This window comes from Adiantum capillus-veneris, chromosome 3 (assembly GCF_014529385.1).
Source record: "Adiantum capillus-veneris isolate H3 chromosome 3, ASM1452938v2, whole genome shotgun sequence".
NCBI lineage: Eukaryota > Viridiplantae > Streptophyta > Polypodiopsida > Polypodiales > Pteridaceae > Adiantum > Adiantum capillus-veneris.
In genome coordinates, this window is record NC_140933.1 from 28,187,305 (window position 1) to 28,214,402 (window position 27,098).

Here is a 27,098-nt window from a genome sequence, read left to right on the forward strand (position 1 = left end):
ATTGAAATCGGTTCATGGGCGTTGTGGGGTTTTTTCGGGACCGTGGCCCTGTGTGTGGCGCTCTTGGCAAGCGATTGCATCAGTGTTCGGGAAAAAACATTTATTTAAACCTACAAAATTCCTTTTCTTGAATTTGCCAAGAGGAAATTTTAGAAAATTACATTTATTTTTCAGGTTGTTACACTATTTTTCTCTATTTTGGGACGGAATTTCTCCTTTTCTCCTTGCTGTCAATCGGCAATTTTGAATTTAAAGCGGCACGATATTAAGTCGAGACACATTTTTCTCGATGGATGATTGCATCTGGGCGAACAGAAGTGGCAAAAGGAGAGCCTTAATCCTCGCTTGCAGAATCCTAGCATTGTGTCGTGCAGTGCTCAAAATAAACTTTTTTCCAAAAACTTGGCAAACCTGCATATGTGAAACAACAGAGGTAAATTGACAAAATTTGAAGGTTTTTACACCAAATTAGAATGCAATGTTTAATTACAACCAAAGATAATATGTAGTTAACTTTTGCTTAATTGTGATGAGTGAAAGCGCTCTTATGCTGCCATCCGTTAGTCGAGAGCGAAAGTAAGAAAATTTGAGTCCTTTTGCCAAGAGAGCATGAGGAAAACCGAATGTCCTTTAATCTCTCCTTGCTCTCTTGTTTACGCAAGCATTAGCCCACTCCTCTAAGTCTTTCCCTGCTATGCCTTGTATAGAATTTGTTGCTTCCACACAATTTACTTCTTTACTGATTTATGCACATGAATTGCCCTTAAATTCCCTTTATACATGACCTACCCCTTGCTTTATGCAATCCACAAAATTAACTCTGTTTGTGTGACAAAGCCTTAAATATAAGAGAAATATTCAATATATCATTGACTGTCGAGTCTCGATCAGAGAGAGAGAGAGAGAGAGAGAGAGAGAGAGAGAGAGAGAGAGAGAGAGAGAGAGAGAGAGAGAGAGAGAGAGAGAGAGAGAGAGAGAGAGAGAGAGAGAAGAAGAAGAAGAGTATTTTAACGTCATAGGAAACTATCCCTACAGATCTCAAAGATCTATTTGACGAGGAGAATTGAACTCAAGACCTTTTATTCAAGAGGAAAATGGTGTGAGAGAGAGGGAGAGATGCTTGCAGATAGGGCTTTGGGTTTTCTCACCTTCAAATATAAAATTTATTGGTAAATTTGAAAATTGTGGGACTACAGTAAACCTAGGTTTTTTTACGAGCACTATCTGCTTTTCATTGAATTTGGGCATCAGCGGACGAGGTGCTTCTCTCCCCCACGAGTCGCAGACCCTTTGCAGACGAGGTGTTGGGCCTCTCCCGCCCCCTGGCCAAGCTCTCTGCAAGCTCCCACATGTGCTTGGTGTCTGCGTGTGGTACTGCTGCACCCTCTCAGTGGTAGTAGCACCCTGCAAGCGGCATCTCTCCCCTCCCTCAGAGCCTCCGAGGACAGGCCTCCGACCTGAAGTGAAGGTATTAACAAAATTTTCCAGAGTCAGCATGTCTGCAATCTTTTGAAAAATTATTAACTGGTCGAGCAAGTCAGAATGGAAAAGCTGACAATGGAGGTTGTTACTTACTTTATCATCGAACTGTGCATTCTGCATGACAGAACTTGCATTATCATCAAGGCAAAAGAAAGAAGGAAAGTATAGTAATGAGATTTGATTAGGTTCAATCTGCATTTTTATGTAGTACAGTCCTCTTCAAAGCTATCTTTTTCATGTCCTTTCGGGGCCTCCTTTCCATCTCTTAAATCTTAAACTCATGCAAGTCTACGTTCAGTGTCAGGAAGAGTAAGAGTTGTTGTGCGACTTAGGCCCAGGAACTTTGAGGAGCTAAAAAATGATGCTGATTTTGCTGATTATGTGGAGTTGATTCCAGAGGTCTTCTTCTCATTCCCTACCTTGTTGCTTCATGGGAAACTTTACCGGCATTAGCTCAAGACAGGTTCTATATTGTGCCAATGCCTTGTTTTAATCGATCTGTCTTTTGCACTTGTCATAGTTGAAGCGAGTGAAGCTGAGGAGGAATAATTGGGACTGTGAGACGTTCCAGTTTGATGAGATTCTGAATGAAACTGCTTCTCAGAAACGAGTCTATGAAGTAGTGGCAAAGCCTGTGGTTGAGGTTCTTCATTGCCACCTACCATTTTCAACCCATTTTATTCAATAGATAGTGTTATAGACAGGGAAATAGAGTCTTTGGGTGCTTGTTCTTCATGTCTAAAGATATTTTCTTAGATGTTGGTTTGGCTTGTGATAATGGCCTATTTTGCAAGATATTTTTTATGTTATGTTTAAAACTCTATCTGATTGTATATACTTGGCATCCCTCTTCTTTTTGCCTGCAAAGTGTGCTAGAGGGGTATAATGGCACTGTCATTGCATATGGTCAAATAGGCACAGGTAAAACTTTCACCCTTGGCAAGCTTGGGGAGGAAGATGTTGCCGACTGTGGAATCATGGTTCGAGCCATGGAGGATATTCTTGCAGATACATCTTCTGAGCAAGGTTCAGTAACAATCTCATATCTGCAAGTGACTACTTTTGGCCTCAGTTTACTCTGTACATGTACATGCTTTGTAATCTCCTTTAACCAAAGCTACCTTAAACGGGCCTTAAATACATTAGTCTTCTTGAATGTTTGTGTTCCTAGAGAAATGCCTTTCACCTATTAGTTTTGCAACGATGTACTGTGGTGCATAGTTGTGCTTCATTTTGAGCTTGTTAGGGTGTATAAAATTAATCAATTAGCTTCAAAATTCAGATGGCTGAACTTGAAAAGTTTTTAGGATGGTTTTCTTACTTTGAAAAGGAGGCGCACCTCCCAAACAGCCTAATAGTGGTTTATAGTGTACACCTTTTAATGAATCTTTGAGTTGCAAATACTATTGTTTTGGGCCAATGATTCGCCCACCCTTGACTGCATGCATCTCCTATATCTACCTAAACATACAACTGTCCAACTCAAGATAAAGTTTTTGTTGTTATGCAACCAAAGACAAATAATAGACTGCTGGTGGAGGTGTCAAGCAATGATTGTTAAAACATTCAGTCTAAAATATTAAGAGGCTCTAAGGCAAGCTTATGGTGACTCCTATTTGTGAAGGTCATGTCATCTATCATACAATTCAACATAGACTCTGGTGTTATACCGTCTACATAATTGCAGTTAGTTATACAGACCTCGGGAATGATCCATGTCACCTGTGCTGGTTTGATGTCTGAAGATATGCCAGAGAATTTTCATTTAATTCTCTGGATGTCTTTTACCTAGAGGCGTTGCCTCATGAGACTCAAGCTTCGAAATGCTGCAATGTAGGGTGTTGGTGGGGTTTCCCTTGCCTAGATTTTACTTCTCTTTGGGGCCACCACTAGTTCCTTTTCCCACTTGCACATATCCGAGGTCACAACAAGCTTTCCAAGAATTCTTAGTGACATAACTACTGATGTGTGCATTAGTGAGTTGGGCGGAAATGCAAGGCCTCATAGCGTCACCATCACCGAATTTGATGCAGTTGGTGATGGAGTTACCATTAATACTCATGCATTTGCAAATTCCATCTTTTACCTCAACTCTTTTGAGGATAAGGGGGTTGCCCAGCTCTATGTTCCTGCTGAATGATGGCTGACGGGAAGCTTCAAGCTAATTAGTCATCTTACATTGTTTTTGGACAAGGATGATGTCATGCTAGGCTCTCAAGTATGCTCTCTCTGCCCCATCCCCTACCTTGTTTTCTCATGTACGATACTCGTTGCATTTTCCTGGTTTCTCAGGCCCTCCATAGCCCTTAGATGAGACAATCACTACACTTTTCCTAATGGGAACCATATGGGGGATGCATACGGTTATCAGACTTTGGAATATAGTATGATTTAGATCCCCAAGACATTCTATATGTCGGATAACATATGTCAGGTGACACATCCAACCCTATGTGTCCGTGGACAAGCTACACCATAACAGGGTTTGCGTCAAGTCCAGTCAGTCTAGCTTAGAAGTGATCTGGCACTTTTGTGAGTCTATTCGTAGACTGTGCATGCCCACTCACTTAGTGTAGATGCATATCCTTTGGTTGCACACAACATAAGCATGAGCATTTACATCAGATTCCATGAGAGTCAGTTTGGGGATTTTTCCAGTGACCTTGGCCTAATTTCCCTATTTTTGACATTTTTCACTTATTTATTAAGTGACTTTTGTTGGGAACTGAGTAGGGCAAATTGGGTAAGTTAATATATAAGCAACCCAAAGATAGCAATCTTTGGCAGATGAGCAAGGAGCACAACAGGCAGCAGGTACTCCCTCTCTCTCAGCAAGAACCCATCAAGTACCTTCCCGCCAGCATCCCCTTCACCATAGCGTTTTCTTCATCGCCAAGACCTCCACTCAGCCTGACATTTTCAACAGACATCAGGATCGGCGACTTCACTCAGCCTAGCGTTTCCATAGATCGCCAAGAGCGTTTTCAGCCTTCAGGCATTGCAACAGTCAGCATTTTTGAGCACAAATCAAAACAGCCTATTCAGCGATCTTAGCATTCAATTCAGTAGTAAAAATGCAACCCTAGCACAACAGATTCCAGCGTTTTTCAGCATAAGGAAACGCAGCCGTAAGCTTGCAGGAAATAGCGTTTTCAGCCCTTTATAGTCAGCGTTTTCAGCTTTCAATCGCAGGGACAAATCATCGTTTTTCAAGGGAAATTACAACAGTGATTTTCAGCCCTAAAAACGCAGCCAAACCTGCGTTTTCAGCTGCACAAATCAGCCCCAAAGTTCTCTCAGATTTCAGCCTCTAAGTTGTCGTCGTCGTCCCCGTCGTCGTCACCGACATAGTCCCAAGTTGTAATAGTCCATTGCATCGTCATTGTATCACTTGTGCAATCAATAAGTAGACCCCTCTCTCCCACAAGAGTGGGGCCTTCGGAGGAGGGTTTTTCAACCTCCCAGGTGTCGTATCTCTCTTCTCTCTTTCTCTCAGTCTTGTACACTTGCACGCCCAGTGTCCACTCACTTTGTTTGTGATCATAGCGCTCTCCCTTAAGAACGGAAGGCTCTCCCTTCCATAAGAACTAAAATAAACCTTGAGCACATATGGATCACCCATCTTGAGAAATACAACAGTCATTCCGTTGCACCTAACACCATACTTGAGGTTGACTATGCGGTAAGGTCAGAGTAATGTGTCCAACTTGCTGAGGCCAACCTGTGCTCAAAAAGGACTTAAAGAGTCTAAAGGATTGTGTACAATCTGAGTTGAGCTCTTGTTTAGCTAATATGGATTGTACCTGATGGGGGACAAAAGAACATGCTTCTTGTGACCTTTAAGTATTATTTGCAGCTTGAAATTGGCCGGCCACTCCCTTGAGAAACTTGCGCTCCTCTTTGGCTATTGTTGAGTCTAAATTTCAATTTGTCGTAGACAGAAAGCATGGTAAATATGTTTGATCATATCTTACACATATTGTACACCAAATAATGTTTGAGTATGAAAGTGTGGTGAATTTACCATACGAGTATGAAAAAAACTATGCACGGGCTAATATTGCTAACATCCCTATCCATTGCTGCATGCGTTGTATGGGGTTTTTATCGAGTTAGAGATGTGGATCATGTTCCAGATGTGTCCCTCTAGTATTTATGGTGTTTTTTTCCAGTCCAACATTTAGTATGAGGAGTTTCTTTAGGAAATTCTAGCTCAAGGAGTCAAAATGTGGGGTTTCAATGCAGAGGTTGGCTTGCATTCTACCCTAGACCATACATTGGATAGCAAAGGGAGCCATCATGAGACCATAAGCAACAACAAAAGCTGTAATGAAAGTTGTAATGAAAGCCATGCATGCTCCAACCGATCCATGGCATCCAACCCTAGACCATACATTGGCTGGCAAAGGGAGCCACCCTGAGACCATAAGCAACAACGAAAAGCCAAGACTGTCTTGACCCTTGGGGTTTCCACCAAGGATAAAGCCCTTATGGGCCATAGTGTTAAGGTTAAGGATAGCAAGACCAGCACCAGCTGGCTTAAACAGAAAAGACATTCTAGTTTGTTAATAGTCCCTTCATTTAGGAGCCCTTTAGGAGGAGGACTTGAAAATAGGGAATATTGCTTTAAAATTCGATATGTGAGTATTGATTATCACAACACTTGGAATATACTTGCAAACAAGGATTATTCGCTTTAAACTCGGATTTGTGAGTATTGACTATTGATTTTTACCTTTAGTTCTTCTAGCTATCCATAAAGCTTTCTTTTCTATGTAGTTATAAATTTTATAGTTTCAATTTCCCACATGGTCATATGGCTTGACAGAGTGTGTTATCTTGAGCTATAGTTTCTTGCCAAGACACTTCTAGCATACCTTGGGTCTATGTGTCACACATACATAGTGTCTTTATTTGTATATAATTACAAATATAATCTTAATTTGTCACATGGTCATATGGCTTGACCGGGTGTGCCATCTTGAGCTATAGATTTTTACCTTCAGTTCTTTTACCTTTCAAAGTGATGGGTCAGATTAGGTTAATATAGGACAATTCAGTTCTTCTAGCTATCCATAAGCTTTGTTTCTATGTAGCTACAAATTTTATAGTCTCAATTTTCCACATGGTCATATGGCTTGACCGGGTGTGTTATCTTGAGCTATAGTTTCTTGCCAAGACACGTCTAGCATACCTTGGGTCTATGTATCACACATACGCAATGTCTTTATTATGCAGGTCATACCACCACTTTGAAGTTAGATTACTTTGACTCTATTGAGAATGTGTTTGATTTTAATGTGTAAGACAATCCTTAAATCCCACGTGGGAGCCCAAGATGAGGTGGACAATTTTTTTGGAAAAAGAAATTATGTGATGAAAATCCCATGTGGGAGCCCAAGAAAAGGGTGTATTGATTTTTTTTTTTAGAAAGAGGTCTCTGTACAAAGGAGACTTTGGTGAAATTTTTAGGATTTATATTTTATGTGCGAACTCAAAATTAAATACTGATGGTGCTTTTTTTGCTTAAGCATAGACGTGCATTCATATCACATAATTTTATGGTTGTTTAAGAGTATACATCATTTGTTGTTTAGAAAACAATCCATTTCATATGTGTGCCTTAAATCCCATGTGGGAAGCCTACTAAGTAGGTGGCTAGTATCATATGTTTTGAGATTGAGATTTGTATCAGTTTACAAGGCAAATGCTATTTGTTTTTTGACAAATTACATTGAAAGGATTGGTTTATTTTAATTTTGTATTCATTATATTTGTTGCTTTTCATGGTTTGTTCTCTTAACATCTATTGCAAATGAAAACACACTACAATGTACACTTCTGTTCATTTGCAGTTCAACATGTATTTTTGCAAAAGAATGTGCTTCTAAAATTGTTATGTTACTAGTATACATAAAATAGTGGGTCATTACATTCCATACGAAATCCGTATGAGGGGGGTTGGCTCATTGCGAGAACGTCCGTATCTTGTCCATATGTAGGGGGGTAGGCTAGCAAGTAAGATACCGTATATAGGGGGGTTTCTCTAATTTTGATGCACGCAGGTGACATTCCCCCATTACTAATTGTGAATCCCCCGGGGAACCAATTCTTGCCAAAAAAAAAAGTCAATTTTGGAAGAAAAGTTAATAATCGCGATTATTTACTTTTTGGTCAAAATTGGGGAATTTGGATATTTTGTCATCATACATCCAAAGAGCATGTTGAGATAAGCCCACTAGCCAATTTTGAGTCAATTTGGATTTCAAAATCTCAAATTTTCTTTATATCTACTGTTTCAGTGACCTAAACCCAAAATCTGGTACCATTTTCACCCTATGCATTCAAATGAGCCTATATTTCCCTCAGAGCATGCAATTGGCATATACTTCAAGCCTATAAAGCCAAGTTTGCAAAAAAGTTGAAATTTTTTCCAGCTGTAAATAATCACGATTATTTACTTTGGTTGCAAATTTTTATTTTGACCATACAGTTTTGTTCCTTGCATGCTTTTATGCATCTTTGCTTGTTCAAAAATTGATTTGCAGCAATCTGGACCAGATTATCAGCATTTCAGTCTAAAAGGACATTTCAGTGAAAAATCTGCTAACTTTGCACTCTACTCACTAAACAAGAGCAATGCAAGCCGTGGAGAAGGCCAAGAAGAAGTTAAACCAAAAGGAGAAACTGCAAGAACTGCCCCCGTATCGATTGGACCCCGAGTCGGTCAAAGCTGCAAAAGCATCCTACCTTTCTAAAGAACGGTTGGAAGAACACCATACCACGGTCTTCACTGGCAAGTTTAAGAGTGAAGAAGGGCATCCGTTAGAGTTGCAGCTCTTGCCTAAAGAGGCCAGAAACCAAAGAGGCTAACCGCAGGTTGGGACTCCGACACTTCTATGAACAAGAGCCCTGCGGAGTAGACTTTCAGAAATCTTGCGAGCTTCTGTCCACCATCAAGGAAGACGAAACAACCCAAATCTTAGACAACCAAGGAAACAAGGTCGAGGTTGTAATAACAAAGGAAATAGTGGTAGAGGCACTCAGATTGCCCACTGAAGGGATGACCATGCGGGCAAGAGATAGGAAAATAGGGGGCACATTTACAAGGAAACAACTGCAGCTACATTTGTCGATCTCATCCACAAGCAGGTGGAAGAGCCAGCCCGTCTTTACCATCAACATTATCAGTTCCTGGCGAAAAGGCCACCAAGGTACACAACACCAAATCACGCCGTGGCCACCACTTTTACACAAGTTTTGAAGTCAACCACCGGACAACCTGTGGACCATGCGTAATATGTGTTGACAACATTGAAGGCCACCAAGAAGGAGGGGAAGATAACATACTTGGGTGCGCCGGAAGTATTGACCAAAATAGCCTATCATGCCATCGGCATGGCCGACAACCTACCGCCTGCCCTGGATCAGAATACATGGATCTTGGTAGCACAGCCCTCTCCAAGAGCTACAAGATATGGTAAAAGATCATTTAAATCAGGTGATGAATTAGATGACAGCTCATCAGAGCATCATAGCAGTGAAAGCTCTGACAACGAAGAAAAAAGAACTAGGAGGGAAGAGATGTAGCGAAAAGCTATGGCTGCCCACCAGGAGGAGCCAGTGTAGAAACAAGCAAGATTTGAAAGAGAAAAACAACTGTATCAACGAACTAGGCAAGCACAAGGAAAAGACCCAAAAAAGTGGGTACCCATCGGTTTGAAAGGACTTCGAATGAAACATTGTGCGCTCTTTGCCGCACTGTCGAAGCAAGGGACTTGCCAATACACCGTGTGCGAGCCACAAACGGCTCCAAGCACACAACAAGACTAAACTAGCAAGCTCAAGAGAACAAAGGGTGTGTCACTCACCGCTCTATGCTCGCCTTCGTGGTGGATTCCTCGCCGCGATGAAGAAGAAGATGCAGTCGTGCCGCACTCAACCGCTTCGCCGCCGTCGTGCCTTCGTAATGCTCAATCGCACACACACTCTCCCTCTCTCTCTCTCTCTCACACACACACACAAGGAGGTGAAGAAGAAGAAGATGGAGATGGAGCAAGAGCACTCTTCAATTGCACAAATGAGAGAATGAGTAAAAATTAGGTTTAGTTGGCTTTTATAGGAGCTCACCCCATTCACACTTGGGCGCCCATGCTTAACCAACTAATCCCTTGAATGTCCAAGTTAAAGTGCGCCTCTCATTGGCGATCACTCTACCTTTCCCTATTGGACCGACAAGCCCGGTACCTGACTCTACCAAATACATAATACGCGTCCATCGTAGGTGATGGGTGTCCGTGTGCCGTGAGGGTTAACATGCCCCCCTTCCTAATGTAGATTCCGTCCTCGGAAGCTATTGAGTTGAAGCTGGTTCGTCGACGTGGAAGAGCATTTGAGATGAATGTCCTTAGCCTTCTTCAGTCACTGCAAAATCAAACAACATTGGCACAGTAATTGCATTCTCTTAAAAAGCATATGCAGTTTTAGGTAGACACATTGATTGGAAAAAGAATTTCAAACAATTTGTCAGCAATGAACATTAAATTTCAATGTAATCAAATGCATAAACAGATGTAAAGGTAGAAAATTAAACAAGTCTGAGGTCGCTAATATGACGGTCGAAAAGCACTAGAGATCGAATATTAATACCATGGGTAAGCTTCTTAACTTTCTGTGGTCAATTAAGTTGTTTAATCGCGAGAGCCAAGTATTCATGTTCAAGGGCTGACTAGAGGCTATATCTAGAAAACCTTGTAGTTAAGCTACCATAAAAGGAATTTCTCATGAAATCATCGCCTGACTAATTACTTTTTCTTTGACCCCCCAAGGTCTTTTCACATTGATTCAATTATGATGTGTGTGCTTATTTTGTATGCCTTGGGTTTTTTGCTTTTCAAGGAAAAGCGCCCACGTTGGGAATCTCTAGGGCTCTAGTACCATAGGCGATACATGTGAGTGAAGTACCAAATCAAGTTGAGATTTCTCTTCCAGCTTAAAATTTTACATTGTGGCACTTTGATTTTTTGTTTGTTCATTTTCATCATTTTAATTTTGTAACTTTGGGGGGTCATATAACATTGTTACACTCCCCAGGCTCATCACATTAGTAAACTCCCTTTATAATACTTAAGCTAAAGGTCAATAGGGTTAAGCCCACTAGAAAGCCCTAGTAAATTTCATACAATGCTGCCTAAATCGGATTAAGAACCTAAGTAACCATTGCTTATTAGGAAGGCATTCCCCATGGTATTAAGAGAAGATCTCTAACACCTAACTTGGTCAAACTAGCTTAGTCGGACTGCTTGATTTTTACACCTAAACAAGTGATTATGACAAAAGATTGCATTGAATTAAATGTTTGATACTAAGCAAATGCGGTGAATATTATGCTACCAATCACAATCAAAGCAGACAATCATAGATGCAAAAAGATAACGGCAATGCTAATGGACAAGAAACACCTGTTTGTGTTGATGGTCGTGCTTGATTTGAAGGTGAACGAGAGAAAGGTTCCATGAAGGTCCAAATCCTATCAATAGCAACACGCTCCTGTACACACTATGAAACACAAACAATACCTCTAGGAGGCACATCAGTGGGAAAAGAGAACTTTGTTAATCACTCAACTCTAAAACAGAAACACTCCTATCGTACTAATCTTACCTACCCTCCATCACTCAAGTGATGAGGATCAAAGGTGTTTTATGGCATAGGTTTCTGTTTCACTGTACCAGATGTGACATGTGTAGGTCTGAGTCAATGTTTTGACTTTTATTGTGCATACTCGTTTGCTAATTGCTCTTGCTCTTTTTTTTTTTTGTGAGTATAAAGCTTTATATATACATTCCCTAAGATTGGAATTGAGAGGTCAGGGAAAAAGGTTGAGAGGGAAACAAATGAATGATGACTGTCAGCAAACACTCCCCCCTTCCTTGGGTAGATCATACCATTTGAAATGAGCTTGTCACCCTTTGAAACCAATTGTTCCAGTTGGTAATAGGTGAGGATTTTTGCCAGTAGTTTTCTATTACCCTAGGTGCCTCGTCAAGTTGCAAGGGTGGTAAGGTACTCTCCCAGGATCGAACTTGAAGTGGTTCATCAGGTGATTCTTGAACACTGGGAGGTGTGGATTCTTTTGTAGCTTCATGGAGGTCCACTACTATAGATGGAGGTGGTGTAGAAGCTTTTACCTCTATGGATGTATTACATGAGGAGCTAGAAGCTTCATGGGACTCCCCCCTTCCTGAGCTAGGTGGAACAAATCGTTCTTTCTTTGGTACCCAAACTAGCTCGGGAGCGGGTGTGTAGCATTTTGTGATTTTTTCCTTTCCACGATCATTGATTCGTTTTGGAGCTACGGGATTGGGCTCACTTGGGTCAGGTGATAGGTAAGAGCACAATCTACGTTTCGGCACCCAGATTTGATCATTTCCTTCATAGTATCCTTGGGCTTCCAATAGTCGTTTAGGGATCCATCGCAACATTTTCTTACTTTTATTGGAGCGAGTGGTACGTTTCTTACAAGGCTTCTGTTTTTTAGCACTAGCTATGGTCACTAAAGAAGATTTAGGGACCCACTTGTATGTTTTCTTCGTTACATTAGGATGAGTCTTGTCAGAAGCGATATGCATTGCTTGTAGCATATTTAAGGGTACATGCATTTCATCCCCCTCAGGTGTTACCCAGGTCATCCCCCTATTTCCCCAAGTGTCTATGGTTGATGCTAGGTGGACCCAATCCACATTGTCTGATTCCGTCATACCCGGTAACACATCCATGTAAGGAGAATCTTGGCCAATGTCTGTATCCTTCTTACAAGTGTAACAATATTGTAGTGGGGCCGAGTGAACTGTGGTGTCAGAGCGATGATCAATAATGGTTTTACTCCCTAAGGGGTGTACCTTACCAGTTACCAAATCCACTCTAAGGACAGAGTCTTGGAATTGCAAATAGACATGATTTTTAGACCAATCGTGAACCATTTGTGCTTCCCTCATGAATGGTCGTCCTAAAATCATTTCATATGACATAAGGTGTTTAGAGAAATCCATTACAATGAACGTATGTCGTACCTTGTGTCCTAGAACTTTGATCTTAAGATCCTTGAGCATCCCCATAGGTTTGGCTATGGTACCATTTGCCATCTTTACCACAATGTTAGTAACACTGAGGCGGGGTTTTCCCATGGATTCCCAACAATCTTTTGTAACGATGCTAACTCCCGCACCACCATCAAGAATTCCCTTTATAGTTAATCCCTTGGTAGTGATGGGTAGGGTCACATTAGACTCGTCGCCTTCAAAATACTGCCCTAATTCGTTAATGGGTACCTCGATCACAGACTCGTGTCCATCTAAGTCAAGTGGTTGCACATGATTTTCCTCATCAATCATAATCGAGTCAGGTCTATTTGGTTGCGCAAACTGCGGTAATCCCGTTCGTAGCTCTCCGTTAAGGAATGCTCGAAGTGCAAGGAATAACTCAGGATCTCCATACAGCTTTGCTATGATCGTGGTTCGGACCTCAGAAGACATGAAGTCCACTAGTTTGTCAACATTCATTGGCGTTTTGCAGGGTGTAGGTCCTTGACTAGGAACTGGTGAGGATGGAATCTCATATTCCTCAATGGGATCAGGTATTCCTTCGTTAAACATCCTTTCCAACAAGAAAGGTGTATGCTCACTTTCTGATGTCCCGTCCTCACTCCCTTCTTGGATGATACTAGATATGGCTAACGGTCTATGGTTCATGTGGGGTGGATGAACTTGCGTGGGAAACACTGTGTCATGAATTTTGATATGCATGGGTTCTGGTTCTAGTTTCCTTTGAGTATCCTCCACTAAACCTCTTAGATGTTTCACCTGCTTAATCTCGTCTACAGGGTTTGGGTACGTCCCAATCTTCTTTTTACGATTCTTTCCTTTTTGCCCCTGCGGTTTATCTTGGGGGTCTTGGATTGGATTTGGAAACACTTGTGGTGTTTTCAGAGGCTCTTTATGGTTTTCTCTCATTCGGTTTTCATTTGGTCCCATGTTACGGTTTTCCTTGTCGGTCTTTCCCTTTGTGGTATTGGTTCTAGTCTCCATTGTCTCGACTGAATCTGAATCATCCTCGAGGTCATTCATATACACGGGGTCATCTCCTGTTCCTATGTTTGTTTTGGAACTTGGCTTTGAATTTTTCGTATTCTGCGACTTCTTCCTTCGTGTCTTCTTTTTCTTTGCTTGGATAACTGACGCGGTATCTCTCTCTTCGAGGATATGTCCTGGCCCTTGAAGCATGGACCGTGTAATCGCATAAGCGGGTGCGATGGGTGGTATTGGCGATGTCACACTAGCAATTTCAACCAAATTTAGGGGTGTGATTTTAGGCGCATTTGGGTTATAGGGGCATTGGGCAATCAAGTGATCTATGCCACAACGATTACATGTGAGTATTGGCATTGCAGACGTGCTCCCTTGATTCACTTGCATCTGTGCAGCATTCTTTTGCAGCCTAATAGGGCACTCCGCTACTCGATGTGGTCCACCACACTCGTAGCATTGAAGAGGTGGCCTCCTAGCCTGGGTGTTGATATTTTGACCTCTGGATGCGAGAGCAACAGCTTGATAAACCGGCTTGACTTGTCCCCAACAATCTTCCATGTAGTATATAGGACACTCTTCCAATGTATCAAGTCCGTAGGCAATACTAGTGTCTATTTCCTCCTCACAGCCATCTGGATAAGCATTTGATGGCTCGCAACCCACTTGGTTCATAGGGGCGACTCTTGGATGCGGGGGCTGCGGTCCTAGCACAGGAGGTGGTAGCGGTGTAGCTTGTACAACATTTTGAGATCTAGGGACCATGTGTTGCGGTAGTTGCTCAACAGGTGGAGTAGGCATCAATACAAGAGGTCGAGGCGCATCCGTCCAGGCTACAGGTGGTCTATTTGCCATCATACGTTTGATCATTAAACAATCCTTAGCTTGGTGACCATACCTACCACATGCATTGCAAGTTCCATTAAATTTTACTCTAAACGTAGGGCACTCACTAGTGCTATGTGGACCTAAGCAAATGGAACACCATTGTTGCTCCCTTCTTGGATACATGTGACTATTTTGAGGGGGTCGATTATCCTTAAGAGACTCTTGGATTGCCTTGGTGAGGTCTGTCAAGAATGTCTCAAATACCTTTGGCTCATTGGCAATGGGCTTTGCAGTCATGGGTTCATACTCAATGGCTTGTGAGCTAGTGGATCTCGTGTCAGTAGACACCCTCATGCCTGCTATCATCAAGTTGTCCTCTAATTGGATTGCATTGGCAGTGACATCTTCCCAGGTTGTGATACCTCTAATCACTAGTCCATTATAGATTCCTTCATTCCTCAACCCTCGAATGAATCGATCAAGCAGTTGGTTATTGTTGAAGCGCTCATTTACAGGGCAACGAGAGTTTAAGTGCTTTAGACGACTAATGAAGTCCCTTACTGACTCTCCTTCCTTACGTTCGGCCTTCTGTAGCTGAGATGCTACACCCCAAAGCACACCTTCTCGTATGTACTCCTTTAGAAACAACCTTCGAAGGGTAGGGTAGATTGTTTTCTCGTCCACCCTTAGGGTTCTATACCAATCTCCAGCCTTCCCACTTAATGTCAAGCTTAAGGCATTGCACTTATGTAGTTCATTGCGTTCCCCTAAGGAATCACATACTTGTTCAAACACTTCAATGTGTTTCCTAGCATCTTCGTCCCCATTGAATTTTTGCGTGAGTTTGGCAATTTGTACTGCCTTACTTCTAGGCTCTCTATCAGATGCGTGACGCATATTTTCCGCAATAGATCGACCTATGGTTTGAGCAAACGTTGCCAAGTCACCTATGTGAGGAGGTAGGGCCGGTGGAGGTACTCTTGGAATCATATGTGGGAGAGGAACGGGTACCGGTCTTGGTATATGTGTGGATGATGCAGGATATGGAACATAACCGGGCATAGGTCCACTCGGATAAGAGCTAGGGAGCGGCACTCGAGGAGCATAAGCAAGTGGTACAATTGGAGGTGTGGGGGCCATGTGTGCATAAGGGGCTAGAGGCACATATGGTCGAGGCCCCATATTAGGTACTACGACACTAGGTAGTGGCACTACGCTAACCGTAGATGTCATCGGTACATTCTCTGTCAGACTTATCCCTGGAGTGAGCAATGTGTTTTCCTTGATAGAGGGTTGAGCCAAGTTAGGGAAGCTAAAGTTTTCGCTCGGAGGCTCAGATTGCATAGAGACCCCAGGTGAAATGACGTAAGATGGGTCCATGGGGCTCATTAGAGGAGTCTCCATTTGTGATAGAGTAGGCTGTTGAGCCTTGCTCGTATCCAGAAATCTCATGGGGCCAGTTGAGAGTATATTTACCCCTCGGTTTTGACTTTCTGATTGAATAATGCCATGGATAACATTACAGATCATTTTCTGTTGATCTTCGATGCTCGTGGCACTAGAGGTGGATTGTACAATCTCTATCCATCCTACATGGTAGGCGTGACCAGAGTGTAGATCCGTCAACACCTCAGTGTGGAGGTCGTATGTCCAATGATCATTAATGAACAATCCTTCTAAAGTCGACGTGTTAATGGTTTCTTGTGAGGTAGAAGCAATGTTGCTCCCCGTGGTTTTACTTGCCACCAACGGTACTCTAGAGGGAACTTCTGAAGGAGGCAGCTCAACAGGGCCTTCTTGGTAAGAAGTTGGTAGGATATCCACATGGACACTCTTTGGGGGTGTGGGGTCCACGTGCGATGTGAAAGGAGAGTCCACTTCCCCACCCCCTTCGTGTGCTTCATTTGCATTAGGTTCCGAGCGAGTAGCTCTACCTAATGTTTCCATGAAACAGCTAAACATACTAGTACTAGGCTGTGGAGCTTCGGGAGGTGCATGGCCTTCTCTCTCAGTGTTTTGGTTAGGGTATGCTTCCATGATTTCTGAGTCGGAGGAGGAATCACTAGTGGCTATTTTAGGGTCTTGGGTGGTGCTACCTTGTGTCCCCGCTGAGGGTCTAGATCCTATCGTGGATGGGTAATGGGTGTCCGTATGAACAGAGGCACTCTCAATATGCTCGTGTTCTAGCACCCGCCCAGAGCGTAAGTGCATGTGCTTTTGATACCCTAAGGTGTCAAAAAGCTGCTCTAGGAGGCCTTGTGACTAGTTTTTAGCGTGTTTTTTGTTTGTTTTTTTGCTAGATTTTTTAGAGCGTGTCGTGGAATGGGCCGTGTGATAGCTCGAAACAAGCGTATCGGTCAGAGGGTCGTGCCGTGCTTTACAGCCCTCCGTTTGGTCACTCTATGCCCTCGGAATCCCTAAAACTGTCAATTTCCAGTAGGGAACTAGGCCCAAACTAGAAAGTCTAAGGGTGCAAGTGGGAAGAGAAAGGAGGAGAGTGGAGGACTTGTCCCACATACTCTCATTCTCTCTTGAGGGAGTAGGGTATATATATAAGAGTGAGTCTAGTATATATCATAGGACTGAGGCCTGGGCCTGGGCCTGGGCCTGGGCTTGGGCTTGGGCTTGGGAAAATGATCCCGATCCCGATCTATCTTTTATACAAACCAACCCGTCCGTTTTAAGAGTCACGTTTTTTATTTTCAATAAATTTAGCCGCCCGCTCGCAATTTATTAAGAGTCCTTTTTGGTGCAGAAAATACAGAAATTGAAAACGCAGATATGCAAAAACTGCAGGAAATGCAGATATGCAGAAAATTGAAACATGCAGAAAAAACGCGAAAATTGCAGAAATTGCAGAAATTAAAAAAACGCAGAAATGCAGAAAATTGCAGAAATTGAAAACGCCGAACTTGAAAATGCAAAAATTGCAGAAATTGAAAAAACGCAGACAATAGCAAAAATTGAAACTTGACAGCAAATGCAGAAAACGCAAAAAACAGAAATCTCCACACACTCCTTCCCTGCCTTTCCTATGATAGAAATTGCACCACAAGGAAGCGTAAAGTGCTAACCGAGCTTAGTGTAGGGCATATCCCCGGCAGCGGCGCCAAAAATGTGCGCTCTTTGCCGCACTGTCGAAGCAAGGGACTTGCCAATACACCGTGTGCGAGCCACAAACGGCTCCAAGCACACAACAAGCCTAAACTAGCAAGCTCAAGAGAACAAAGGGTGTGTCACTCACCGCTCTACGCTCGCCTTCGTGGTGGATTCCTCGCCGCGATGAAGAAGAAGCTGCAGTCGTGCCGCGCTCAACCGCTTCGCCGCCGTCGTGCCTTCGTAATGCTCGATCGCACACACACTCTCCCTCTCTCTCTCTCTCACACACACACACACAAGGAGGTGAAGAAGAAGAAGATGGAGATGGAGCAAGAGCACTCTTCAATTGCACAAATGAGAGAATGAGTAAAAATTAGGTTTAGTTGGCTTTTATAGGAGCTCACCCCATTCACACTTGGGCGCCCATGCTTAACCAACTAATCCCTTGAATGTCCAAGTTAAAGTGCGCCTCTCATTGGCGATCACTCTACCTTTCCCTATTGGACCGACAAGCCCGGTACCTGACTCTACCAAATACATAATACGCGTCCATCGTAGGTGATGGGTGTCCGTGTGCCGTGAGGGTTAACAAACATCATTCAAGGAAAGAGACCGAGGATCCTAAGGATCAATTAGAAAGAATGTATCAAGAGGCAGAGGCCTTGAAGCTGAAAGAGGTGGAAGAAGTGGCAAAGAAAGATGAGGAAGCAGCTACTCAAGAGTAAAGCCAGGCATCTCCCCAACCCACCTCACCGCCGCCGGAACAACAGGACCAGCCCATGCCTAGTCCACCATGCCTAGTCCAACATCATCACAGCCAGGCCAAGAGACCAATGAAGAAGCCGAGACCGACAAGGAAAGAGATCCTGTATTCACCCACCAAACGGAATCTACACAGCAAGCTGACCACGCTGAACAACATGAGGAAAAGGTATCTGAACTAGAACCAGAGCAGACAGCCGAGGAAACTCACAAGCCAGTGGATGAGACTGAACAGAAGGAAAATACAGAAAAAGAGCAAACCACAACACATGAGGAAGAAACCGAGACTGAGAAGACAGAAAGGCCTAAAACCGAAAAAATGGTAAGGGTTGAGACCACACAGGTTGTTTCAACTCAGCCAGAAACTGCCGAGGTTTCAAAACCTCAGGATGGCCAAGGAAAAGCAACCATCTCTATAGAAACACCAGCAATAACAACACAGCAAGAAGCAACACAAGAGGCTGCCGACACATCTCAACTTGCAAGACAGGAGGAGTGGCAGTCAATGATGAAGTCATTCTACAAGTAAACGAGTATGCAAGGCAGATGCAAATCATGACGGAGAAACTCTCCTCAGCAGCCTTTAACCGCAGTACTAAAGCCAAAGAATTAGAAATGGTCATCGATGCTCTTCAAGGCGAGCTCGACGACAGAATGGTTACAATCACTGATCTCCAAAGACAGGTACAAGAACTCAAAACAGAGGCAGAATAGAATCAAATAGCATGAGACAAACAACAGAAGGAAATGGAGGAGCTAGGTGACCTCCTGACTAAGTTATCTGATTCCTGCAAAGTGAAAGATGAGCAGCTGACAGAAGTGACAAATGAACTTCTTACCACCTCTCTGTCAGCTCAGAAGATTCAAGTACAATTAGATGTAGCATACGCATCTCTGCAGTATTCTGAACAAAGAATTAATGATCATGCCACTTTCTTGCGGCAAATAAGAGAAAATCCAGCCGTGGCCTTGATCAAGGAAACAGATGAAGGGTACAAGGCTCTTGAAAATAAAAACAAAGATTTAGAACTAGAGTTGAAGCTGGAACAGTCACAACGCAGAGACTTGGCACTCATGTGGGTCCAAAGAGACGAGGAGCTCCTTAAGGAAATTGGAGAATTGAAAAGAATGAATCAACTCCTCAAAGAGGGAAAGCTAGATATATAGGAAGAGCCAAGCAATTTAGAGCCACCCCAAGTGGAAATCCCCTCTGTCTCATTTGGTGAATTCGAGACACAGTCTACCGAAGAGCCGAGTGGTGGAGAAGATTTTCAGGTCCAAATCACAGAGGAAGACACAGTGCCAATGGTCCAGCTGTCAAAGGTTGAAGAAGATGCACTGAAGGAGAAGACTGCCTTAGAGGTAGATGAGTAGTGGAAGGCAGCTATGGATTGGAAGTTGAGAGTTTTACACTTTGTCAACGTCGTCAACCCGCTGTCAACCCGAAGATTACTTCAGCCCATAAAGCTGTGTCAAGGGACGACACAGGCGAGGAGGGGGGGAATGTAGCAGCAAGCTAACGCGGACACCATTTTTCGGAGTTCTCCTTGTAAAACAATTATTATTTTGATAAATCGAGAATATTGAAACTCTTATTTTCTTGGTAAAACTTGTAATTAATGAGCCAGGGCTACAAGCTTCCAGATTGTATCAGCCAGTCAATTCCCAGCTTTGGTAGAACTCCAGATTATTACTTTTGACCACCCAAAAACCTTGGCTAAGGTATAAAAGCCAATTTTTGTAAGTTTTTCGATAAGAAATACACAGCGTGAGCTAACGGCGCTCACTTATCTCCTTCTCGCGCTTCCTACTCTCTCTCTGGTTGTCACATTGCAAATGCATTTGTTGCATTGCAACCACAGGCAAGAGCTCTACGCATTACATAAGCCATTCACAGTATTTCGTAGCTTTCGGCGTCGCCGACCCGCGGCTTAATTTGATCATAATTAGGAATTTACACTTTTAAATAAAAAACTAAGCATAGGCGGGGTATTGGGGCATCATTGCTAAGCATTTAGATGCATTCTGGGTTGAAAATGATTAGGTCAAAAATCCAATGCTATTAATAATTGCAATTTTGGAACTTGACTTAAAGTGGGATTTGAAACCATAGGCATGTGTGCTTAGGTCTTATAAATTTGTCCTAGAAGTTTCATTACGTTTGGATGTCATTTGATGTTGTAACAGATGTGATTTGCTTGCCGATGAGCAATTGGCTTTTGGTTATTTCAGTCACTTGAGTGTAGCTTGAGTTAGATGCGAGTTGTTAGTTGTTTTCCAAGAGATTGACAACCTCTTGTAGCCTCTATGCACTAGTCGGAGTCAGCTTCGTCCCATGGTTTGACAAATTAATAGTGATTCTCGCTAATACTGCAATAAGATAGGATGGTGAGGTTAAACATGCATCCCACAGTGTACTATCGAGGATGGCTTGGGGTAGAGGTCCACTAACCTTTCCAACCTACTAACCATTGTGTTATGAGGTTTTAGCCCATGGTTCTTTGAAGGTCCACCACCTATACAAGCTAGATCCTTTTGAAGAAACTATCTCTATTGTTTGAAGATCAATGTGTGCATGGAGTGTAGCTACTATGTTTACTACCATGGATGGTTTGGGGCATAGGTCCATCACTTGTCCAACCTACTAACCATTGTGTTATGGAGGTTTTAGCCCAAGGTGGTTTGAAGGTCCACCACCTATCCAAGCTATCTCTATTGGATAGTCCTATCTCCACTCTGATAGCGTGGATGGTTTGGGGTAGAGGTCCAACACTCATCCAACCCACTATCCATTGTGTTATCGAGGGTTTAGAAAAAGGTGATTTGAAGGTCCACCACCTGTGAAAGCTAGATCTACTAAAAGAATCTATCTTTATTGTTTGAAGGTCAATTTGTGAATGGAGTGTAGCTACTATGTTTAATACCATGGATGGTTTGGGGTAGAGGTTCACCACTTGTCCAGCCTACTTATCATTGTGTTATAGAGGTTCTAGCCCAAGGTTGTTTGAAAGTCCACCATCTGGCCAAGCTAGCTCTATTGTTTGAAGGTCAATGTGTGAATGAAGTGTAGCTACTATGTTTACTACCAAGTATGGTTTGGAGTAGAGTTCCACCATTTGTCCAAGCTACTATCCATTGTGTTATGGAGATTTTAGCCAAGGGTGGTTTGAAGGTCAATCTGTGAATGAGTGTAACTACTATATTTACTACCATGGATGGTTGTGGACCTCTGTCCCACAACTTGTCGAACCTACCAACCATTTTTTTATGGAGGTTTTAGTCCAAGGTGGTTTGAAGGTCCACCACCTGTCCAAGCTAGCTCTATTGAATAGTCCTATCTCTAGTTTGATCATATTGATGGTTTGGGATAAAGATCCAACACTTTTCCAACCTACTATCCATTGTGTTATTGAGGTTTTAGCCCAAGGTGGTTTGAAGGTTCACCACCTATCCAAGTTTGATCTATTGAAAGAACCTTTCTCTTTTGTTTGAAAATCAATGTGTGCATGGAGTGTAGCTACTATGTTTTCTACCACGGAGGGTTTGGGACAGAGTTACATCACTCGTCCAACGTACTAACAATTGTGTTATGGAGGTTTTAGCCCAAGGTGGTTTGAAGGTCCACCACCTGTCCAAGCTAGCTCTATTGAATAATTCTATCTATACTCTAATAGCATAAATGGTTCTGGTTAGAGGTCAATCACTTGTCCAATTTACTATTTCTTGTGTTATAAAGGTTTTAGCCCAAGGTGGTTTGAAGGTCCGCCATCTATCCAAGCTAGATGTATTGAAAGAAGCTATCTCTATTGTTTGAAGGTCATGTCCAAGCTAGATCTAGTGAAAGTAGCTATCTCTATTGTTTGAAGGTCAATGTGTGAATGGAGTGTCTACTATGTTTACTACAAGGGATGGTTTGGGGCAAAGGTCCACCAACGTTTCCAACCTACTAACCATTGTGTTATGCAGGTTTTAACCCAAGGTTGTATAAAGGTCCACCACCTGTATAAGCTAGATCTTTTTAAACAAGCTATCTCTATTGTTTGAAGATCAATGTGTGCATGGAGTGTAGCTACTATGTTTACTACCATGGATGGTATGGGGCATAGGTCCATCACTTGTCCAACCTACTAACCATTGTGTTAGGGAGGTTTTAGCCCAACGTGGTTTGAAGGACTACCACCTATCCAAGCTATTTCTATTGAATAGTCCTATCTCTACTCTAATAGCGTGTATGGTTTGGGGTAGAGGTCCAGCACTGGTCCCAACCCACTATCCATTGTGTTATAGAGGGTTTAGAGCAAGGTGGTTTGAAGGTCCACCACCTGTCAAAGCTAGATCTCTACTAAAGGAATCTATCTCTATTGTTTGAAGGTCAATTTGTGAATGGAATGTAGCTACTATGTTTAATACCATGGATGGTTTGGGGTAGAGGTTCACCACTTGTCCAACCTACTTACCATTGTGTTATAGAGGTTTTAGCCCAAGGTTGTTTGAAGGTCCACCATATGGCCAAGCTAGCTCTATTGAACAAAGCTATCTCTATTGTTTGAAGATCAATGTGTGAATGAAGTGTAGCTACTATGTCTACTACCATGTATGGTTTGGAGTAGAGATCCGCCTCTTCTCTAGCCTACTATCCATTGTGTTATGGAGGTTTTAGCCCTAGGTGGTTTGAAGGTCAATCTGTAAATGGAGTGTAACTATTGTCTTTACTACCATGGATGGTTTGGGACAAAGGTCCACAACTTGTCCAACCTACTAACCATATTCTTATGGAGGTTTTAGCCCAAGGTGGTTTGAAGGTCCACCAACTGTCCAAGCTAACTCTATTGAATAGTCCTATCTCTAGTCTGATCATGTTGATGGTTGGGGGTAGAAGTCCAACACTTTCCAACTTAATATCCATTGTGTTATTGAGGTTTTATCCCAAGGTGGTTTGAAGGTTTACCACCTGTCCAAGTTTGATCTATTGAAATGAGCTATCTGTTTTGTTTGAAAATCAATGTGTGCATGGAGTGTAGCTACTATGTTTACTACCATGGAGGGTTTGGGATAGAGGTGCATCACTTGTCCAACCTACTAACCATTGTGTTATGGAGGTTTTAGCCCAAGGTGGTTTGAAGGTCCACCATCTGTCCAAGATAGCTCTATTGAATAATTCTATCTCTACTCTAACAGCGTGGATGGTTCTGGGTAGAGGTCAATCACTTGTCCAATTTACTATTTTTTGTGTTATAAAGGTTTTAGCCCAAGGTGGTTTGAAGGTTTACCACCTTTCCAAGCTAGATGTATTGAAAGAAGCTATCTCTATTGTTTGAAGGTCATGTCCAGGCTAGATCTATTGAAAGTAGCTATCTCTATTGTTGGAAGGTCAATGTGTGAATGCAGTGTCTACTATGTTTACTATCGGGGATGGTTTGGGGTAGAGGTCCACCAACGTGTCCAACCTACTAACCATTGTGTTATGCAGGTTTTAGCCCAAGGTTGTTTGAAGGTCCACCACCTGTACAAGCTAGCTCTTTTTAAAGAAGTTATCTCTATTGTTTGAAGATCAATGTGCGCATGGAGTGTAGCGACTATGTTTACTACCATGGATGGTTTGGGACATTGCTCCATCACTTGTCCAACATACTAACCATTGTGTTATGGAGGTTTTATCCCAACGTGGTATGAAGGTCTACCACCTATCCAAGCTATTTCTATTGAATAGTCCTATCTCTACTCTAATAGCGTGTATGGTTTGGGGTAGAGGTCCAACACTGGTCCCAACCCACTATCCATTGTGTTATAGAGGGTTTAGAGCAAGGTGGTTTGAAGGTCCACCACCTGTCAAAGCTAGATCTCTACTAAAGGAATCTATCTCTATTGTTTGAAGGTCAATTTGTGAATGGAGTGTAGCTACTATGTTTAATACCATGGATGGTTTGGGGTAGAGGTTCACCACTTGTCCAACCTACTTACCATTGTGTTATAGAGGTTTTAGCCCAAGGTTGTTTGAAGGTCCACCATATTGCCAAGCTAGCTCTGCTGTTTGATGGTCAATGTGTGAATAAAGTGTAGCTACTATGTTTACTACAATGTATGGTTTGGAGTAGAGGTCCACCACTTGTGCAAGCTACTATCCATTGTGTTATGGAGGTTTTAGCCCTGGGTGGTTTGAAGGTCAATCTGTGAATGAGTGTAACTACTATGTTTACTACCATGGATGGTTTGGGAAAGAGGTCCACAAGTTGTCCAACCTACTAACCATTTTTCTATGGAGGCTTTAGTTCACGGTGGTTTGAAGGTCCACCACCTATCCAAGATAGCTCTATTGAATAGTCCTACCTCTAGTTAGGGGTAGAGGTCCAACGCTTTTCCCACCTACTATCCATTGTGTTATTGAGGTTTTAGCCCAAGGTGGTTTGAAGGTTCACCACCTATCCAAGTTTTGATGTTTTGAAAGAATGTTTCTCTTTTGTTTGAAGATCAATGTTGCATGGAGTGTAGCTACTATGTTTACTACCATGGAGGGTTTGGGACAAAGATCCATCACTTGTCGAACCTGCTAACCATTGTGTTATGGAGGTTCTAGCCCAAGGTGGTTTGAAGGTCCACCACGTGTCCAAGCTAGCTCTAGCTCTATTGAATAATCCTATTTCTACTCTAATAGCATGGATGGTTATGGGAAGAGGTCAATCACTTGTCCAATTTATTATTTCTTGTGTTATAAAGGTTTTAGTCCAAGGTAGTTTGAAGGTCATGTCCAAGCTAGATCTATTGAAAGTAGCTATCTCTATTCTTTGAAGGTCAATGTGTGAATGGAGTGTCTACTATGTTTACTACAAGGGATGGTTTGGGGTAGAGGTCCACCAACTTGTCCAACCTACTAACCATTGTGTTATGTTGGTTTTAGCCCAAGGTTGTTTAAAGGTCTACCACCTGTACAAGCTAGCTCTTTTTAAAGAAGCTATCTCTATTGTTTGAAGATCAATGTGTGCATGGAGTGTAGCTATTATGTTTACTACCATGGATGGTTTGGGACATAGGTACATCATTTCTCCAACCTACTAACCATTGTGTTATGGAGGTTTTAGCCCAAGGTGGTTTGAAGGTCTACCACCTATCCAAGATATCTGTATTGAATAGTACACTCTCTACTCTAATAGCGTGGATGGTTTGGGATAGAGGTCCAACACTGGTCCAACCCACCATCCATTGTGTTATTGAGGGTTTAGAACAAGGCGCTTTAAAGGACCACCACTTGTCAAAGCTACATCTACTGAAACAATCTATCTTTATTGTTTGAAGGTCAATTTGTGAATGGAGTGTAGCTACTATGTTTATACCATGGATGGTTTGGGGTAGAGGTTCAACACTTGTCCAACCTACTTACCATTGTGTTATAGACATTTTCGCCCAAGGCTGTTTGAAGGTCCACCATCTGGCCAAGCTAGCTCTATTGAAAGAAGCTATCTTTATTGTTTGAAGGTCAATGTGTGAATGAAGTGTAGCTACTATGTTTACTACAATGTATGGTTTGGAATAGAGGTCCACCACTTGTCCAAGCTACTATCAATTGTGTTATGGAGGTTTTAGCCCTAGGTGGTTTGAAGGTGAATCTGTGAATGGAGTGTAACTACTATGCTTACTACCATGCATGGTATGGGACAGAGGTCCACAACTTGTCCAACCTACTAACCATTTTTTTATGGAGATTTTAGCCCAAGGTGGTTTGAAGGTCCACCACTTGTCCAAGCTAACTCTATTGAATAGTCCTATCTCTAGTGTGATCATGTTGATGGTTTGGGGTAGAGGTCCAGCACTTTTCCAACCTACTAGCGATTGTGTTATTGAGGTTTTAGCCCAAGGTGGTTTGAAGGTTCACCACCTGTCCAAGTTTGATCTATTGAAAGAAGCTTTCTCTTTTGTTTGAAGATCAATGTGTGCATGGAGTGTAGCTACTATGTTTACTACCATGGAGGGTTTAGAACAGAGGTCCATCACTTGTCCAACCTACTAACAATTGTGTTATGGAGGTTTTAGCCCAAGGTGGTTTGAAGGTCCACCACATGTCCAAGCTAGCTCTATTGAATAATCCTATCTATACTCTAATAGCGTGGATGGTTGTGGGTAGAGGTCAATCACTTGTCCAATTTACTATTTCTTGTGTTATAAAGGTTTTAGCCCAACGTGGTTTGAAGGTCCACCACCTGTCCAAGCTGGATGTATTGAAAGAAGCTATCTCTATTGTTTGAAGGTCATGTCCAAGCTAGATCTATTGAAAGTATCTATCTCTATTGTTTGAAGGTCAATGTGTGAATGGAGTGTCTACTATGTTACTACCAAGGATGGTTTGGGACAGAGCTCCACCACTTGTCCAACCTACTAACCATTGTGTTATGTAGGTTTTAGTCCAAGGTTGTTTGACGGTCCACCACGTGTACAAGCTAGCTCTTTTTAAAGAAGCTATCTCTATTTTTTGAAGATCAATGTGTGCATGGAGTGTAGCTACTATGTTTACTACCATGAATGGTTTGGCACATAGGTATATCACTTGTCCAACCTACTAATCATTGTGTTATGGATGTTTTAGACCAAGGTGGTTTGAAGGTCCACCACCTATCCAAGCTATCTCTATTGAATAGTCCTATCTCTACTCTGATAGCATGGATGGTTTGGGGTAGAGGTCCAACACTGGTCCCAACCCACTATCCATTGTGTTATCGAGGTGGTTTGAAGTTCCACCACCTGTCAAAGCTAGATCTCTACTAAAGGAATCTATCTCTATTGTTTGAAGGTCAATTTGTGAATGGAGTGTAGCTACTATGTTTAATACCATGGATGGTTTGGGTTAGAGGTTCA

General features: G+C 42.4%; 1 pseudogene; it reads left to right on the plus strand.

The window, feature by feature from the left end:
* The first annotated feature begins 1,600 nt into the window (after positions 1 to 1,600).
* LOC147460654 (uncharacterized) lies at positions 1,601 to 3,796 on the plus strand (annotated as a pseudogene).
* The last annotated feature ends 23,302 nt before the right edge of the window (positions 3,797 to 27,098 follow it).